Source organism: Hesperophylax consimilis, chromosome 12 (genome assembly GCF_061612785.1).
Source record: "Hesperophylax consimilis isolate HC1 chromosome 12, BYU_Hcon_1.0, whole genome shotgun sequence".
Classification (NCBI taxonomy): Eukaryota; Metazoa; Arthropoda; class Insecta; order Trichoptera; family Limnephilidae; genus Hesperophylax; species Hesperophylax consimilis.
In genome coordinates, this window is record NC_142847.1 from 31,501,014 (window position 1) to 31,520,772 (window position 19,759).

Here is a 19,759-nt window from a genome sequence, read left to right on the forward strand (position 1 = left end):
AATCTACTATTAAATCAACTATATGATCATGAGCGGGTAATAAAATAGGATGACGACTATCAAATTCGAGTTGTTTCTCAATCTGCCTCCTACTCTTAGGAAACCGTCCTGAATAAATGGATTTAATTTAGCAAGAACTTGCCGTACTTTCTTGCCGTCGTTCACTGACTTCATATCATCGGAAAAATGTACTTGCTGAACTGCCTTTATAATAGCGATTTCTGCAATGTCAATATGGCTTAACTCAAATTTACGCGGCAATTTCCTAATGAAGCGAAACACGTAAATGACAATTCGAATTAATTTCGACCACGAATGAATGCGAGAAGCCAATGTGCATAATAAAGGTGACACGATTGTCTTGAGGCGATTATCGGTTTTAGGTTTCATTTCGGGTGGATCAGCTAAACGAGAGCACAAGCCAAAAGTAGTTGGCTGTTCATACTGATTGGGTTTCAATTCCGGTAACTGTTCTGAATTTGCGTGCTTAAATGGTGAAATAGGCCACTCGAAATTCGGCTGGCAAAGCCATTTTGGACCATTCCACCAAATGTCATTTGCTATCAATTGCGATGGTAGCATACCTCTTGACAGGCAGTCGCTAGGGTTATCAGCACCTGCGACATGATAAAAATGACTACTGTTTAAATTTTCGTGTATTTTTGCTACACGATTGGCAACAAAGGTTTGCCAGCGGTGAGGTGATGAATGAATCCAACTTAAAGTTACAGTCGAATCAGAAAAGGCAAATGTTGAATGAATAGTAAACCTAGCGGAGTAATTATCAATTACCTTTTTTAACAGGTGCGATAACAATAATGCAGCGCATAATTCTAGGCGTGCTAAGGAGACGATTTTTAGCGGCGCTACCTTTGATTTTGCGCAAACTAATTGAACCTTAATTCGGTTATCAGGAGTGGTCACATGAGCGTATACCACTCCTCCATATGCCTTTTCGCTGGCATCCGCAAATCCAACAAGTATTAACGTGCATCCTTCAGTGACTCCTATATGACGTGGAATACGAATCGACGATATTGACGGCAATTCCGCGTTGAACTGCTGCCACTGTTGTGATATCCTTGCGGGTGGGATTTCGTCCCAATCGATTTTTAAATTCCACAGCTCCTTTATTAGAAGCTTGGCTTGTACAATTATAGGTGCTACCAGACCCATCACGTCAAAGAGTCTAGCGACAGATGATAAAATATTGCGTTTCGTACAAGTTCGATTGTCTGGAGTAACTTCAAATGCGAAAATGTCATCCGAAGGATGCCATCGTAGCCCAAGGATTTTTAGCGATGCAACATTATCGAAAGTTACACTTTGCGACAGGCGAAGTTCCAATGGAACGTTTTCTAAAACTGTGCTGGAATTGGATGCCCACTTAGCGAGTTGAAAACCTCCTGACTGGAAGAGCTCAATCAACTCTTCAGCCGCGCGGATAGCTTCTTGCTCATTTAAAGCAGAGCTAGCGATGTCGTCTACATAAACATCTCTATTAATAATATCCTTTGCAAGAGGGAAGCGAGCGCCTTCATCTAACATTAATTGTTTGATTGCTCGAAGGGCTAAGAACGGACTACATTTAAGACCGAATGTTACGCGATTGTATTGGTAAGCCTGAAGCGGCTTTTGCGGATCGAATCTATATAAAATTCGTTGATAACGACGATCTTCTTTGCGAACATTTATACATAAATACATTTGACGAACGTCTGCGGATATTGCGATAGGAAAAAGGCGTAAATTCAGAAGAATGCAAAATAAATCATTCTGTAGGCTTGGTCCCGTGTGTAAAATATCGTTCAAAGATAAACCAGTTTTTGTCTTTGCGCTTGCGTCCAGAACCACTCTCACCTTTGTTGTCAATTTATCTTCACGCCTAACTGCGTGATGCGGGATGTAGTATGCGTTTTCTGACGGTAAGGCTTCCACCTGGGACAGATAACCTTTATGAATATGTTCTCTTATTACTTCATCATAAAGCGGTTTTAGTTCTGGCAGATGATTAAATTTTCTTTCTAGTGAGTAAAACCGATTTTGCGCAGCTTGCAATGAATCACCTAAGTCACAAGGGTTGCTTTTGAATGGCAAAGCCACTTCATAAGAACCGTCCTCGAGGCGAGTTGTGGTGCCTTTAAAAATGTCTTCAGCTTCTTTTTCTTCGATGCTGTGAACTGGTTCCGAACCAATATCTTCGATTTCCCAGAATTTTTGCATTAAGTTCTCAATTTCGTGCGTAGCGCAGAAAGTGAATGCGGTGTTTGGTTGAGAATTTACTGGGGCGTCACCCATAAAAACATAACCTAATGTGGTTTGAATCGCGACTGGAAAACCGGGGGTGATTATCTTATTTGGTAGCAACAGTTGAGAGAACAGACTGACGCCAATTAGCAAATCGATTGGGCCTGGTATTGCCCAGGTGTCGTCTGCCAGCGGAACATTTATAAATTTATATGACGTCAAGTCCACCTTGCAAGTAGGTAAATGAGCGGTAATTTTTTCTAAAACTAGAGCGGTTATGGAGTATTTGAAGTAGGGATCAATCCTAGATTGAATTGTCAATGTGACACTTCCTCTTATTGATTGCGTTTTGCCACCTAAACCCTGGACTGCGAAGCGCGTTCCTGAACTGACTGCCAGGCCTAATTTTTCACAACATTGTGAAGTTATATAATGTTTTTGTGAGCCTGGGTCTAGAAGACAGCGGACGGTATTCTCTTCACCGTTTCGATCAACAGTGTGAACTTTGGCGGTAGCAAGAACTTCAGTGGTTGCCCCTTGTCGCGTGGTTGCTGACATAGTACATATCGGCGGTTCTGCATCGTTAGGTTGAGTTTCTCCATTGGATGTAGAGGCGTTTGCTTGACTGGGTTTATCAAAATGAAGAAAAGTATGGTGCTTGCCATGACACTTATGACAAGTGCCTTTTGATTTACATTTTGTAGATGTATGTTGCGGGCTCAAGCAATTAAAACACAAAGATTTTTCCTTTGCGAAGGAAAACCTTTCCTTTGGTGATAATTTTAAAAATTGTGTACAAGTGTACAGTTGCGTGTGGTTCTCATTTTGACAATAAAGGCATTTTGATTGCGTACTCGTGTAAGTATGATGTGTGCGGAGTTGAGCTGTGCGACCAGTTCCCCCGGAACTGGTTGAATGTGTGTTGGCGGTGTTAGGTCCACGAGTTGTTGAAGTTCGTTGCAGAATTTTGACCTGATCTTGCACAAACGACACCAATTGCTTGCAGGTGGGAATCTCAATTTCTCGAACTGAGAGCTCAAAAGCTTGTGCAGTTTGCGACTCTAACTTCTGCAAAGCGCATTGTAGTAATATAAAATCCGAAAGGTCTTCTATTCCCAATTGTTTTAGTGCGGCGATAGATGCTGAATATTTTTCTATAAAAACTGTCAGATTGTTTGCGTTGTGAGCTACGGTTTTTGAATGAAATATGTTATTCAGGTAATAAGTGGCAAGAGATCGCTTATCTTGATATTTATTGACTAGCGTATCCCAGATTATTTTATATGTGTCTCCAGTTGGCACTAAACCTGACGTAACATTTTTCGCGGTTCCAGTTAATTTTCCAATTAAATATTGTACGCGTTGCGAATCAGATAGTTGTGAATTTAAATGAACATTTGTTTTGAATGTTTCATAAAATAGGTGCCAATTTTCCATCCGTCCATCAAACGTAGGTAATTCTATAGCGGGTAACTTAATAAAATTATTATTATTAGTCGTAGCAGCACATGCAGATGTAGATGTTTGCGGTTTTGTAGCTAAATTTGGTTTTAAATTATTTCGTGCGCGAATAATACGTGTGTATAATTCTTCAAACTGTTCCCAGCTTGAATAATCTGGTTCAGAATTCGGGTCTGACGTAAGAGTATTCTCGTTAATTTGATCAATAATTAATTCAAATTTATTTTTAATTTCTAAAATACTTTCAGATTCTGACATAAACGCCTCACCTGAGCGTGACGCTTCGAAATTAATTGGCAAATTATTTGCAAGCAAAACTAAATTTTGAACCCTTTTTAGAATAATATCTCTTTTACCTTTTAGTAAAACTAATTGTCTTTTTAGTTTGTCTTCCATTTTTAGAATTATTTGCAAACTAAAAGTTTAATTATTTATAAAATAATGCGCAAGAAACACAAGTGTACTGGGCGACAATTTGTACTGACGAATTATAGTGGAGAAGTTATTTTCCAAATAATTAAATATATTGTGCCATAAACTCAAGCGATGTTTACGTACGTACTTAGGTTGGCATTAATACATAGACGAATATATTACGCTGGAATATCTTTGCGATTTGCACCGAATAAATTTGCTACAACAACATCGATAAATAATTTAATTATCCAAAATATCAAAGAGTACCTATACCTAGGCATGTAATTTCAAATAGCGGGCGAGTATTGCTAACTGAATTCTTACACAAAATGAATGCGATTTGCGATTGAATAGGAACAAATGGTTCTAGAATTACCAAAATGTAATTCTCAATTTAAATAATGCGGCTCGAATAGGACCAAATGTTGCGGCGTGAATGGACTGTAATTGCGGTATTTTGTGATATTGTTTGATCGACTTACCAATATCTCCAAACTGTCGGCACCTTCCACTTTGCTCTGCTTTAATCACCGGTGGGGGTAATTGTTAGTATTGGAGGAGGTCAAGGAAAGGGAATAGTGATATTGGATTTTGCGAAATGGTTCAATGCGTTATAGATTGCTATTTTTATGCACTATTTCACGGCGATATTTGCGGTATAACATTTGCCGTTTTTAGCGCGGCGCGGTGGTTTTAATAACTCAAGATAGGTTATGCGGAAAGCGGTTGTACTTGCGGGCGGCGCGATACTATAACAACTGACGCATGTAGGTGCAAGGCGCGGAACGCGGGTGGGAAACAACTCGAACCAAATACTATGCAACAATAACTGGCCCGAGCAAATATAAAGGTTTTTTTTAATACATCCAAATATTAATACTCAAACTTACAAATACTTACTGTGGCTTAAAGCCAATGAATTCACCTATAATATCTTCGTTTATCTTACATTTGAGGATTTTATAATTGAGCTGAATTCAAAAATATATTTGAAAAAAAAGTCTACCTAACTTTAGGCACGAATCGCTCAAGGTCTGGAGCGACGAGACCTAAATATGGGTAGCCATTAGCAGACTGGTGAAAGGAATATTAAAAGGTATAGTAATAGGAAGCTTTGATAAGGTTGCTTAAAACTGAAATAACCATGTTATATAGTTATAGATAACTTGTATTTCAACGACTGCCAACAGGTGTATATTTTTTCTTTGTATCTTCAACAAAAATGAAATAAAGCTTTAAGCCTCCGCTTACCTAATTTATACGGATTTATAACAAGTTTCTGGTTAACTCTTTAAGTTTTTAAGTTTTAAAAAACATGAGTTATTTTTTAAGATAATGTCTATACATTTGTTATGTCAAAACGTTAATTATATGAAATTTCCTCCATTGAAAAAAATCGCAAAGTAAGCTCCAAGAATGATTTAAAACGTGTTTTGTTCTGTTATTAAATATGTTATAGGCATGAAAAAATGCACAGTGTATCTTTAAATGCAAGTAAAGCATTTGTCGAGAGATTTTTTTTCTATTTAAAACGAGTCGTGTTTTATTAAATATTTTCACAATTTTCGCATAATTATGATCGTTTTTTTTAAATATTAGCGCGCTCCTTCACAATCGTATTTACATATATCGCTTTAAAACCATCTTTGAACGCTTACTACTGGGTCTTAATTAGTAATCTGTAAATTCTAGTAAAAGGAAGTCTCGTGCGAATATGTATACATATTCCCAATGCTTAAATGTCAAACTGAGCAAAAAGAACAAAGCGCTTGGTTTAAATTGCGAAGCGCCAACTGACACGCTATAAAAGTCACAGCGTCAAATATTGTACTCCCTTCTGAATAGTGTCTTAAAGGGCAAACGAAGAGAGAGTTGCAATAAAAAGAGCATAAAGTCACCAAACGGGACAGACAAACAAATTGGTAAAAGTTAAAACTTTATAGTTTTGTTTACGAATGTTTAAAACTGATAATCAACCCAACAACCCTAAAATATTGATTTATATGAATAAATGCTTCTTAATGACTAAATTGATGTAAGTCCTAAGGCTAATTTATTCGGTTTTGGGAATAAACAGCCGTACAGTCAACATATTTGCTTTACAGAACATCTCATAGAAATCCTTGTGGCTGTCATAATTAGAAATATGAACTAAACAGTGTTAGAAAAAAAAAACACAAAAATTTATATTCAAATATAATAACAACAGAATATTTGAAATGTACACCTCTATGAAAGCAAAGATTCCGACCGCAATTTAACAAAATTTTGTGATTTTTTTTACAAATTATTTTTATATGAAACAATAAAAAAAGGTAACATTAATGTTTATCATATATTTTTCAATAAAATATATGTTATTTTTGTTTTCACTAATTTAAGATCAATGTTTAGACGAAAATTTAATTATTCAAAAAATATATATTTATATATATATTCCTAATAATTAATTTAGGAAGCATATTTTATCATCTTTCATAAAAATTTTCTAGTTTACAGATACGCTCAGAAATATCCATTTTTTACTGAGGAGCAGAAATACACACAAATTCTATGACGTTCTGGCAGCATCTTTAAGGCGAAGCTTAGTGCCAACTCACTATTTTAATTAATCTTTATAACGAATTGGTGTACATTATGAGTACCAAAAAATATGTTTTAGATAAATTGAAGGGTTTCCTATCGTTTCGTTTGAGTAGAATACAAATAAAATAACAAATTACTCAGTAAAAAATATAAATGTAAACTACTAAAAATAATATATTTTTTAAGAGAAATATATGAACGCATCAGTTTTTTGCTTGAAATCGAACGATTCTAGACTTTTTTTGCCTATTACCTACAATATAAGATATACCTAGAATATACACATTTTTGGCTTGTAGTTTCGGAACGCGAACGGTCAATATGCCAGAAGCCTGAAGGATCAAACTATCAACTATTTAAAAATAATCTCTTTCAGAATGGATTGCATATCCAAGAAAAGAAATAAAAAAATAATATACGTAACTATTTAAGGAAAAATATCGCTGCTAAGAAATATTATAAAAGCTGTCTCATTTCTTAATAAGCTCAGCCTCTAAATCGTCAACCTTTCTGTATTATGAGCTTATTTAATCTAATTATGAAAGCCCCAATGTAACTACTATTAACGAGCACGCTAATACACTAATAATTAAAAATAATCACGTTACTTATTCCACGTGGTAACATCCATTAAATAGGTCTGAACAAATGTAGATACTGTCGTACTAAGCGCAAATGGATTTTTCTTAAATCTTAATTATTTTTCAGTTGGTTTCTTTTTTTTTTTTAATCATATTATCATATAAAATATTTATGAAAAAGTTATTACATATATATTTTAATTTTTTTAATTTTTTTATTTAACAATTTTTTATATAAGATAATGTGTCCTTACTGGGGTACCCCGTTCTAAGGTCACATTGTACATGGTTATATGTTTGAAATAGTATAAGTACAAATATATATGAATATTATAAATAATTTTAATCTGTAAACTTCAACCGCCATAACACAGGGGCATCTCTAGCATGGCGGGTGAAAAAACACAAAAGATTATCTTTTAACTTTAATTTTTTTGTTGAAATAAAATTTTAAAGAAAATCTACAATTTGTTAATAATTCTACGGTTTTTTTAACATATTAATACAATTTCCATGACAATTTTCGTAACGATATTGTAAGATGTAAAGTCCATATGTTTATACCAGATAATACGTTTTATAATCTCCACAGAAAAGATTCTCTAGAAGGATTTTAGAAACCTGGAAATATATAAACACCAAAGCCAGGCTAAGAGACAACAATGATTATAAAAACGAAACATTTTCTTGTGTTGTTTCAATGTTTAATTTGGGAGGCGAATTTTGGTACCGCCGCCCCGGAAATCATTTATTGGTTAACCTACACACCTATGCTATAGATCACCCCAAGTGGTTCGCTACGTTTGGTAATTTAGCAGGGGTTCCCGGTTCATCGGGGACTGGTTTGGGGACACTTTTTGATCTCTCCAACTGGTCTCTCGACATGGGAGGGATATGTTATGTCCGTCACTCCTGGACATACTGATCCCTAGATTCCTACCCAACCCTCCAAATACCTTTTACCTTTCCAGATGTTCCTCCCCTTCATTTCCTTAAAAAAACCCAACACGCAGCATTCTCAAATATGACAGGCCGCGAGGGAAATTATTTTCCTCAGGGCCTACTGAGTGGGTTTAATGCAAAAAAATGGCTATGACAAGGGTTGCTAGTTTTTCGAAGCACCAATAATGAAATGCCGTCAGAATTTTAATTAGGTACGGAAAAACGATCGTTGTGTCAAAAGAGAACTAAAATATAGTTGACCTCATTTGTGGTTATTACAACAGTATATTCCAACGGGGGGTCCCACAAGGCTGCCGAAACGATCGCGTGATTAAACGTCGGTTCTCTTACGTGGCTTTTCGGTTTCATTTTCATTATTAAACACGAAATGATCGAGAACACTTTAATAAATGTCATTCCTGTGCCGTATTTGATGTATAGGACCGTCGTGCCGGCTTGGTAGGTGCTCCTTACTCAAGTTTTGTTCACTGCGCTGAGGGATAACAATATTAAGGGAATATTTATTATTTTATAAGACGCGTGGCCTGCACATAGAAGTTTATCGAACGGGACGCAATTTTAGGCAGTTTTGTTGGATTTTGAACGTAAGGGTTATAATTCAATCGACGTCGCTTAGGAAACGTTTGACCTGGCAACACAAACTATCGGAAAAAAACACGTAGTGTAGAGCTTTTTCACTACAGTGATATTAATTATGAGAATTTTTTATTTATTTATATATTTTTGAAAAATATATCAAATTATCATACATGTACAAAATTACACTAACATAACGAAATACATAATAGTAACACAATTACATAATAGTAACAATATCTTGTTGAATAATATGACAATAATATAAGAAAAATAAAAAATGGGTGAAATCAAAAATTTGAGAGAAAATAAGTATGTAAAAGGGAAGATACAACTAGGCGTTCGTGATAAATAATTATCAGATTATATTTTTTAGTAATATTTCGGAGTCAGTCCTGCCTAGATCTAATAACCATTTTGTTATTTTTGGACTGAAGGATGACAATGAACCATACTTTCTATTATTCAAAAAAATGATCACTTCTGGATTACGAATAACCTAATAATAATTGATTTTCTTCTGTTTCCATCATTGTAAGAGGAAAATATTGCTAGTTGAATGATGGATGCTTTGAATCGCTCTGCGCGCGACCGGGTAGAAACAAAAACCATAAATTTTATGTTAGAAAATAGCGACTGAAGTCTCAATATTGTACGCGAAAAGGTTTGTGGTTTTTTGGTAGACTATAATCAATATTTGACACAACTACTGGGTTAGTTTTTGTTAACAGTTAAAATTGGAGAGGATTCTGACTTACTTTTGGTCTTTTCGATCGATATCATAGGCTTGAGGGAAACTACGTGGTTATCGCTGCATAAGATCCACAATAGACTCGAATTAAATGCATTAAAATAACATGTTCAAATTGACGATGCATGAGTAAATATTACTGAAGTAGGTACTTCACACTGTCAGACAAGGACAGGTAATTGATAAAAGGTCAGGAGAGGGAATGCAGGAAAATATTTATTTATTTACATATTCTACGCCTGGGCTTTTAAAATCATTTGAAATACATAGTAGTTTAGTGCAACAGTTATCGAGTTTGCTATCAGGTATACAGAAATTCAATTCAGAAGGTATTATGCTTAGCTTAGTTAATAATATAATACGTTGAGCACATATAAAATTTCTAGATTATTGTCAACTGCATGTAATCTAGGTACAAGCAAGTACCTCAATGACTCGGTCCTAATATTATTGTTGTAATTAAAAATAATTTTCGATCGAGTAGTACCAGTTGGTATGTTGAAGGTAATTAGGCTCAAACATTAGGGCTGACTATAATTCTTAATAATACGTTAGAGTATAATATAGTTGCGTCAACCGCTACTGGGCTTCTGATTTTTGAAACCTTGTGATGCGACGTTGTTTATCGGAACTGAAGAGATTTTTTTATTGTCTTACCACTTATACGTGCTGATGACTCCTTACATTTTAGGTAAGGTTAGGTATTTTGTGTTTTGTTGACGTCTTTAGTTCCAAATTTAACGAACTTAGGGAACTTTAAGGGACTTTGTTTACTTTTGTGTGGCCTTCAGTCATTAATTTGACTTTGACATTTACTCGTACAAACAGAACCAGAAATGCTATACTGAGACCACCATAGAACCACCTACTTTTTTGTGACCTTTGAAAGTATAAAAAATGTTTTCTTTATTCGCCATTCGAAACGAACGTCGATCGCTAAATGCACCCCAGATGTTTTCAACGGAATTCTCGGAAACTCTGAAGGCAAGTGTTGGCAAGTGTTTTGCTAAGCCCTGGGTAATTTATTATCCCGACCGTCACTTTTTATTGCGGGCAGAATGCACCACTTCAACAATCACCAGGAACAGGATTACGTGAAGATGAATGACGGACTTGCCGAACGTTACGGCAGTGCTGCCAGGGTCTCTTATCTATGTGAGGTGTCAGCGCTTTATTAGCAGCAGATAAACACCTGGACGGATGACAAACTTTGTGCTGGCACTGTTGGTGGACGCGGTGGACTCTCTTGCTGCAGCAGCTGGTTCAGTTTCTTCACCACCTAGGATTCTTACTGCAGAATCTCCATTTTCTATCTTCGTTGAACGTCACAGCGGTGCTGCCAAGGTCTGGTATCTGTGAGAGGATATTGTGTCAGCACTTTGTTAGCAGCAGACACATACCTGGACGGATGACGAACCTCGTGCTGGCACTGTTGGTGGACGCGGTGTTCTCTTTCGCTTCAGCAGCTGGACCAGTTTCCTCACCACCTAGGATTCTTACTGCAGAGTCTCCATCTTATATCTTCGTGTCACCTATTCCTGTAATTCTTTTTACTTAAGTTAACTTCACTTTATTTTTGCAATATTTATATTTTTTGTAATACCTGCATCAATTGTAAACCGCCCCTCAGGTGATATCTCACAAAAGCGGCGCTATACAAATTGTCCAATAAATAAATACAGTTATGTTTTTTCTCCCACCATGCTAGGGGTATGCCCGTATTATGGTTGTTCCCTGTAAAACCTTCCAAAGGTAAAGTATAGGTACCAACATTAAGCACAATTGATTACCATAAGAGTCCAATATATTATAGACAATGTTTCGGTTACCGAGGTAATGTTTAAATCGGATGGAGTAAATTGTTTTTATGCTGCTATGAGGCAAAACGGCTAACTCTCATTGCAAGTTATTGGCTTCCCGAAATGCTCTTATAAAAGTCCCAATCGGTTGATTAAAAAACCATCAAAGGAACTTACGATGTAATATTATCATAATTTAACTAAAATTTTCTTTTTAATTGTTAATTCGGTTTAAAACGGGATTGACGGCCATTTCCCGATAAAATTTTAGTAAGTTCTTAATATATTGGAACACGCGTTTATGTACCTGCATTCGCCTTGATTTTTTTTTAAATTTCTTTTATATGACGAAATACGAAAATATTACTATTTTCATAAATAATCCAACATAAGGAGACCTATAAATTCATTTGTTGATGGCCTGAAATTCTGTTTTTTATCGGATTACGAATAATTTGAAGAGATTTTTAATAAATAAGTAATAATCATTTTTCTCCGTTCAGGGCGAATTTAAGTTCTTGACAAACTATTAACTGGTTGACAGATTGGTTTGGTTTATGTTTATCAAATATTTGACAGTACCTAATGACTGGCCATCAATTACAATTTACTATGGAACATGTAACGCCCGAACGAGGTGTTATTCTTATGTAAAAAATACATTATATATCTATAATTATACTATCAAAATGGAACTCGGTCGTGAAAACGCGAAGTGCCTGTACTTACCAACACTAATACATAAATGTTGCGACGTTCGCACACTATCAACTCACTCAGTCTTTGTCTTGTCTATCACTGCCACTGAAGAGATAAATAGAGGTGTATTGTAGGCGTGTCCTTGTCTGTGGGATTGATCACACCTTTTCAAACCAATATATTTTTTTAAAATTATAATTATTTATTTACGGTCTAGTGGGTTCTTACTTGCAATAAATATATTAGAGTTGTGTTAACTATTTGTTGGAGTTACAGTGCTACCACCGTTTAATAAATAATATGAATAAATAAATAAATGATAATTGATGTATAACATAAGTAAAAAGGCAAAAATAACGCATGAGTCAAACACATGTGAAATCACAAAGAAAATCACACGCCTTTTAAAAATTAAAAATAATATTAGTATATAATATATGAAAACAATCTAAAATCTATTTCTATAAAGAAGAATGTCTGTAGCGGGCGGGCGGTGTGGATTAGAATTTTATAAAAATCTACTATTTTTTCCGTTAAATTTTGTGTACTCGATCTTCAAAACAAAGGTAATGTCTATATTAGATTTAGAAAAAAACTCATTGCAGAGACTGAATCCCCTAATGCTGGGGATTTTAGCTAATATAAGATAAAACATGAGTAGAAAAATAAAATAGGAAAATACAGAGAAAATTCACCATTGGGACAAACTCGTATATTTTGGCGAAGTACATATATAACACTTACTTATATAAATTATTGATATTTTACTGAGAGTCTTCAATGAAAGAATTGATATGTTTTCTAATAAACTTCCAGTAAAACGCGAATGTGTTATGATGTCGGAACGTGTTCATAAATATTCTAATATTTTCGCATTTCGTCATCGTACATATATTATTAAGATAAACGCAGGTGCATGAACACGTTCTCATATATACAGGTTGTATCGGCACGTACCTGACAAACTTTAACCAGCTATTCCTTAGCATATTTAGAGTAAAAAATCTTATGTGCACTTTGCTGTCCGGTAACGTTTTTTTTTAATAAAAAAATTATTATTCATATTTTCACCACATGTCACCACTGTTTTATCCTTTGTCAAAGTTTAAAAACCCATCTGGCAATATTTTATTCGAATTCCGTTGAATAATGTACGTGTGTACCTATATTGGCGCGCTTTTACAATCACAACGAAATGGCACGGCACCATTCGTCTCATTTTTAACTATTATTATTTAGTGTGTGCGAAAGAGCGAAGACGCTTGTCGACATACTTGCTTATAACAGCTGTTGAACACGAAAAGCAATGCCAATGACAGTGATTTAGTGTGGAAATTTTTTGTTTTTAATTGAAAAAAAAATGCTACCGGACAGCAAAGTACCCATAACATTTTTTACTCCAAATGTGCTAAGGAATAGCTGGTTAAAGTTTGTCGGGTACTTGCCGATACAGAAAATCGATTTAATTGACTTAGCTGCTACCTAAGAATCAAAATGTCTTATTATCTTAATTGGTGATATACGTTTTCATTGAGATCAGAATAAATCACAATTTTAAGTATAATCTCTGTTCAGTTTTCAGTGACTAGGTACTGAAAACGAAGTTCAAAAAATTCTCACTGTACCTGCGCAGTATGTTTCACTTGCAACATATGATGTAAAATCCACCTTATGGCTACATTAGCGTTCATATCTATACGATGTAGGTAACTGCGCTAGCCTAGATTAGTTTGCACGTTCCACGTAGCAGGTACCCTGTCTAGTTGGTAACGGGATTAAATTAGTGAAATTGGTTGCACATGATGCACCCAACATCGCTTATTGAGCCAATGCAATTTGGAGGGTAGTTCCTGCCCACGCTATTGACTATGGTCGCTCTGCCGAAAATCGTAGATTGAAAAGCTGTATCGGTTTTAAATGTTAACTATGAAAACGTAGGGATATCTTTGATAAATACCTTCACAAAGTAAGGACACCTTCACTTAACTTTTCTGAACACTGAATTTGAAGTATTTAAATTGCGCTAGGCCAGTGGAACATGGTGTCGCCATTTTAGACCACATTTGAATTTAGAACACTAAAACACCAAAAAAACCGTTGACTCTGTGCAGAAGCGGTAAGTACTTGATCGTTTTGGTATATTTGATAGGTTCGATGGATTTTCCTATAGTAATAAACGGTGTGTAATCTTTAGAGCACTGGCGTTGGGCTTAAATTCCGTTCTTGTTCTATCGCTATTTCAATGGAAGACGCTCCAATTAACTAGTTAGTGTCATTGATCCATTCAGCACCATTGCACAGTCACGAAACATGCCAAAACGCGCCCAATATTTATATTTACACACTAAATATAATTTGTCACGTCATAAAGGGCGGTTTGTACGACTCCTTCTTGAGTTCAACAGCTTGACTATTGAATTGTTTAACGGACTCTGTGTCTCCTCGCCCCTATGACATGGGTTTCTTCAAGACCCAAGTTCACTCCTTCCTTTCCTTAGAATGACTCTTCACACAGCATCCCTAAAGATGACACAGGTCCTAAGGGAATTTATTTTCTTCGGGGTCTCTTGTGTGGCGTTAATATGAAAAATGGAAATGTTGTGAGGCTTAAGTGAAGGAAGTGAAAGATTAGAGAAAGTGGAAGGTTGGGAAGTACCCAGCTATTCAGATCAGGTCACCAACTTAACATATTATATTTAGATGAAGACGTTTCAAGTACCAGTTAGTTAAAGTTTCAGATAATGTACCCATAATTTTGTTTATTTTCTTTTTAAATGTCGTATAATGTTTATTTATCTCCTTCCTTATACAAATAATTATAAGCAATAATTAATCATCTGAAATACTAATACAAATTGAAAATATCTCCAATATTGAGATATTTTCAATTTGTATTAGTATTTCGGATGACTAATTATTGCTTATAATTATTTGTTATCCCTTTTGCTATGCATAAAACCTTGTCTTATAAACGTTAGTTAATCATTAAAAAATAATAATATTTGACAAGTCAAAATTATTTCACCAATAAATGAAGATATCATATGTCTCGACGCCATCTAGTGAGAAATTTAGCACTAACAAAGCCTTTCCTACAAAAATAAAGTTGGTTGTTTACAGGTGAAAAAATATAGTAAGCAGTAATTGTTGATTGAGGTACTAGTACATATTGAATCATTTGGCGAGTTGGAAATAAGCCGACATAGCTTAGTGAATACAGAGTACCTGACCGGACATCAGAAGGCACGGGTTCATTTCCCGTTGGCGGCATTTATTTTTACTCGGGAGATATTTTCAATTTGTATTAGTATTTCGGATCCCTAATTATTGCTTATAATTATTTGTTATCCTTTATGCTATGCATAAAACCTTGTCTTATAAACGTTAGTTTATCATTAAAAAATAATTATTTTATTAGTTAGTAGTTGATTTTGAAAGTTGATTCTCACCAGGGCTAAGATATAAGAATATATTACTATCCACTGTGTCAGAACCTGAAAATTTTCAATACTTATTTATTATTTCTAATATGGGCCAAAGCATTTATACTTATGATGTTAGAAGAAAGTGGGTACACTCTAAGAAGACATTGCACAATTAAGTGAACCAAAATTTGAGTAGGACCATGTCAAGAGTCAATAACAGAATGGTGTGTATGAAACGTGAATGGAGTAAAGAGTGTCTGTTAACACCGAATTGTTTTGCGATCCATCCATTCTGCCTACCCTTGCATAGAAAATTGCTGTTAGTTAATTACATATCTATTTTTCTACTCTATACATGCAAAGCCTGTTTCCATACTTTTAACAACTTCCAATAATTCTTTTTAGATTTTTGGTTTTATGATTACTATGTACATTCAATTGTAACAATATCCAATTATTCTTTTAGCTATTTTGTTTTGTCACTATTTAAATTCCATGATAACCTCTTAGCAACTACCAATAATTCTTACAAGATCTTTGGTTTTATGACACTATGTACACTCTATGTCAACCTTTTAGCAATTGCCAATATTTGTTTTAGATTTTAGGATTTATGATTACCTTATAACATTTTCCAATAATTTTATTTATACTTTGTATACTTATGTTTTTTTATGATTATGTGCATGCATGAGTATACGTATGTGATTGTATATGTGTATGTATGTGTTGTATATATAAGGAATTATAAATATATGCTTACGTACGTATGTATGTGTATATGTAAGTATATATATACCCGCCTCAGAACAGAAATCTTCCAGTGAGGCGGGTTACTTACTTGTTTTTATATGATAATGTTATTTCAATAAACGCACAGGTTGCCGGCAATAAAAAAAATACTAGAGGATTTTGGTGAATTCCCCTACTAACTTACCTACCCAGTAATATAATGCATATATATTATTTATATACTCGTATATGTAGTAAGGAACATATAACATAAGAACCAACATTCCTAAAATAACTGCTCTAAAATATGAACTACGAAATGTAAACAGTAAAAAATAACCTAATTTAAAGTAGGTAGGTACTTACAAATGTTTCACTTACACGATGACGTCCTCGGATCGTAATCAAGAACTTTTATTTTAAATTTGATCCGCCCTACACTATTTTAATTAAATAATTTAAGTACGTCACGCGACCCGAACACTACTTCGGCACTTCGAGTCTTTCCGGTAGTTTCCGGCGCCGGATTCAAATTCGGAATTCGGCAAACTGTTGCACAGAAAAAGCGCCACGTCTCGAGGAAAGTTAGAAGTATTATTTTTTTGAATAATTTTGTTTTGGAGATATCATTCGATTCTTCGTGCAATCAATACTGACAGAGTAGTGTCATGCAACGTAGTCGAATGTTGAAGGTAGACTGAGCCGTTGACTGTTTGTTTTCCCGAGGGAAGGGGTACATTAGGTGGTCGCTAGTCGACACTCGGTACATATGCACTGAGTCAGGGGACATAAACATTATCAGGTACACATTAAATTAGATATATTTTTAAACTTAATATTTATCTTTTCGTTTTATATCGCTTCGTTTGTCGGGTGAAGTTGACATCACAAACCGAAGAATAACGGATAACTGGAAACATAAAGAAAGGACATATGATAATAATGTTTATCTACATCAATTTTTAGTCAAAAGTGTTAAAAATACAGATATTATAACTCCAGTTAAAAATTTTCACAGCATTCGTATTTCAATGTTTAATTTTCACTAGGTGGAGATGCTACTAGTGAATAAACAGATATAATAATAAGCATTATAAAATATAATACATAGTAAGTATATAGCACAGAGACAGAGAAGAAATAAAGAAAAAATAATAAAGTATAATAAAGCAATTACAAAATTTTAGTTCAATTACTTCTATTTACCATGACGATTTTAGTTCAGTTACTTTTATTTAACATGAGAATTTTAGTTCAATTACTTTTATGACATCATATTAGCTTATATATCTATATAAATACAAATGTTAATGTTAGTTTGTTTGCTTTGAAATTTTGACACAGCGTGGCATGCGAAAACGCGTATGTTTTTATCTACCTATTTTATATAGATGTCACCCGGGAAAAGTAAAAACACCGCCATCTAATGGACGTCAAAGCAACACGCGCTATTGTTTCTCTATCTGCACAGATAGACTGAGCCACAGCAATGGGTGGCGGGGTAAATCTAGTAGCAAATAAAATCAGAACATTTTTTTTAAGATGTCTATATCGTCACATTCTACGGCATTATACAATCTACACATTCGAGACAATTGATTAAAATAGGCAATATTGTTATTAAATAAACTCAGGATGAAATAAAATAATGGCAGCCATTTTACAAAAATTTCCGAATCTAACTGTTTGAAAGGAATAAATGCAATTAATTATATTGTCTTGGCAAATGAAAATATTTGAAAATAAACATATATCATATATGTACATCTTACATCGGATTTTTATACCGACTTTATTTAATTATTCGCCATAGATATTAATTCCGATTTGCTAAGTATTTATTTCTATTTTTGATGGACATAAATATTGAAACAATATTTGTCAAAACTTGTAAATATATAGTCTAATAACTACATATCTCATAAAACCAAATATTTTTGTGGACAATAGTAATTGTATGGTGAAGTTGATATTTTAGTCAAAACTATGTAGGTATAGAAATTTTCAATCAAGGATCTGAATCGAAAACCAAATAAATAACCAGACAAAGAAATCGTCCAGTGGCTTGTGTTCTTAATCAATTAAAGTTTCAAGCGTTACGTAATTATTGTTGCAGGAAAGTTATAAGTAAAAAGTTTACATTTTCAGTTTTTTGGTAAAGGCTGTTTTCAAAATACAAAATAATTGATGAAGATATTCTTATTTCCATCATCAGTACCGACTTATCATTGTACCATGCAGATAAGGTTTTTAAACACATACCATAAATTTAATTTAAATGTAGTTTGATCACGAATGAAATGGCCATTACTCTCGCTGGTTGTGAACTCGACTATTTCCTGAATAGAATATGTGCCGTAAATTGGGGGGGGAGCTGTAACAAATCAAAATAGGGGTTGAAAATGAAATATCTAACATGCTCATTTTGGTTACTCGATGGGAGGGTATCTTCTTGATAATGACAGGGCGTTTAAATGATCAGTTATTTGGTATTGAACACGATTTTTTTTTCAATACGTTTACCATGCTAATAAGCAAGAAAAAACAAATTATGCAAACGGATTTAAAATTTTATCTTATTCCAAATCAGGCAGCAAAAGTTTGCTGAGCTTTAACGTCATAAAACTTGGATAAGTTTTCTGTTTAAAATTTGTAAGTGGGCTCAAATATTTTCAGATATCAGGCATATTTTTAGCGCGAGTTATAGAATTTTGACTAGGTGTCAAAAATGTGTAAATTATGTTTGATCCATATCGGTCAATAAGAAAACAGATTTTTTTATTTTTTTTTATTTCTCCATAAATTTTATTTCAACATAATAACATTGATATATATTATATTTCACGCATTCTTACGATAAAGCAGATGCTTGTGCTTAGGAAATGAGAACTAAAACATTTCAACTACGTGTGTGTATACTGTTACAACATGAAATTTTTTAAAGTGAATTTGTAAAGTGATAATTTTCAAAGCGACGTTCAAAGTTTAAAGTTACAAAGTGAAAGGTTACAGTGTGAAGATAAGTGAAAATATATTATTGTGTAAAGAGTCACATAATGAAAAAATTTATAATGATTATTTTTAAACCGAAGTTTAAAGTTTAAAGTTACAAAGTAAAATTTTAAAGTTTTAAAATGTCGATAATACAGTGTTGAAACTTGAAAAAATATTTTTGTGTGTTTAATTTTCATTTTGATTCCAACAGAATGGCAGCCAGTTCAAATTGTGACTTTACGTTTGCTCTATCTGTGGTTTGTTTTAAACAAGAAATTGGTCAAATAAGTAGTAACAATAATTCCACGTTCCTCCGTTTAATCGCTCCATTACTTGCTGTCACTAATTCTCTATCTGTCTACAGCATAATAATCAAAGCAGAATGACATTTGATGCCATTTACAAAAATTATGGCACATTCACATTATGTTATTAGTTTCGCCCCACCATGTACTAATTGCCAACCCACAAATTATCTAAACATGCGGTCAATTTGATATCTTAATGAAAATAGCTACTATGTGGGAG

The 19,759-nt window shown here is 34.1% G+C and overlaps 1 protein-coding gene across 1 annotated transcript in view; it reads right to left on the reverse strand.

Moving 5' to 3' along the window:
- The window catches only part of Ggamma30A (guanine nucleotide-binding protein subunit gamma-e), a 345,592-nt gene extending 328,826 nt beyond the window's left edge, over window positions 1-16,766 (reverse strand). Inside the window, exon 1 of the mRNA XM_089638338.1 lies at window positions 16,604-16,766. The gene's annotated coding sequence lies outside the window, so the exon portion shown is untranslated. The remainder of the gene's footprint in view (window positions 1-16,603) is intronic.
- Between the last annotated feature and the right edge of the window lie 2,993 nt (window positions 16,767-19,759).